Here is a 250-nt window from a genome sequence, read left to right on the forward strand (position 1 = left end):
AAAAAAAAAAAAAAAAAAAATGCCAAAGAACGGTAATGTATTTGTTTATTTTTTATTATTATTTTTTTTTTTTCCTTTTTCTTTTGTTTCATTTTTTTTTCTTAAGCGGGGCGCTGGGGGCTCAGCGGCGACGAACCCCGAAAGAAAAAAATACTGGGGTGGGGGTCCGACCCCGCCACACGGACAAGTCCGAGACGGCCCGGGACACCCCCTGACCCCACCAAGGCGGAGCAGCACAACGACACAGAGG

The sequence above is a fragment of the Trypanosoma theileri genome (assembly GCF_002087225.1).
Source record: "Trypanosoma theileri isolate Edinburgh chromosome Unknown TM35_Tth_8_V1, whole genome shotgun sequence".
NCBI classification, from domain to species: Eukaryota; Euglenozoa; class Kinetoplastea; order Trypanosomatida; family Trypanosomatidae; genus Trypanosoma; species Trypanosoma theileri.